Source organism: Eurypyga helias, unplaced genomic scaffold, assembly GCF_000690775.1.
Source record: "Eurypyga helias isolate BGI_N326 unplaced genomic scaffold, ASM69077v1 scaffold4039, whole genome shotgun sequence".
NCBI lineage: Eukaryota > Metazoa > Chordata > Aves > Eurypygiformes > Eurypygidae > Eurypyga > Eurypyga helias.
Genome location: NW_010269981.1, coordinates 3,278 through 3,511, shown reverse-complemented (window position 1 = coordinate 3,511; position 234 = coordinate 3,278). Strand labels below are relative to the sequence as shown.

Sequence of the window (234 nt, the reverse complement as noted above, 5' to 3'; positions counted from 1 at the left end):
GTTGGTGAGTGGGGTGGGCGGCCGAAGGTCTGTTCCAAGAGTTGGTGGTTTTAGTGCAGGTGCTGATTTTTCTTTCTTTCCCAACACAAGTAACACGGACTGCTGCCCAGGGAGGCTGGGGATGCCCCATCCCTGGGAGTGTCCAAGGCCAGGCTGGATGAGGCTTGGAGCAACCTGGTCTAGTGGAAGGTGCCCCTGCCCATGGCAGGGGGTGGGGCTGGGGGGGCTTTAAGG

At 60.3% G+C, this 234-nt stretch overlaps 1 protein-coding gene across 1 annotated transcript in view; it reads left to right on the top strand.

The window, feature by feature from the left end:
* Nucleotides 1–234, top strand: part of MEGF11 (multiple EGF-like-domains 11) — a 206,854-nt gene that overhangs the window by 205,989 nt on the left and 631 nt on the right. The window lies entirely within an intron of this gene.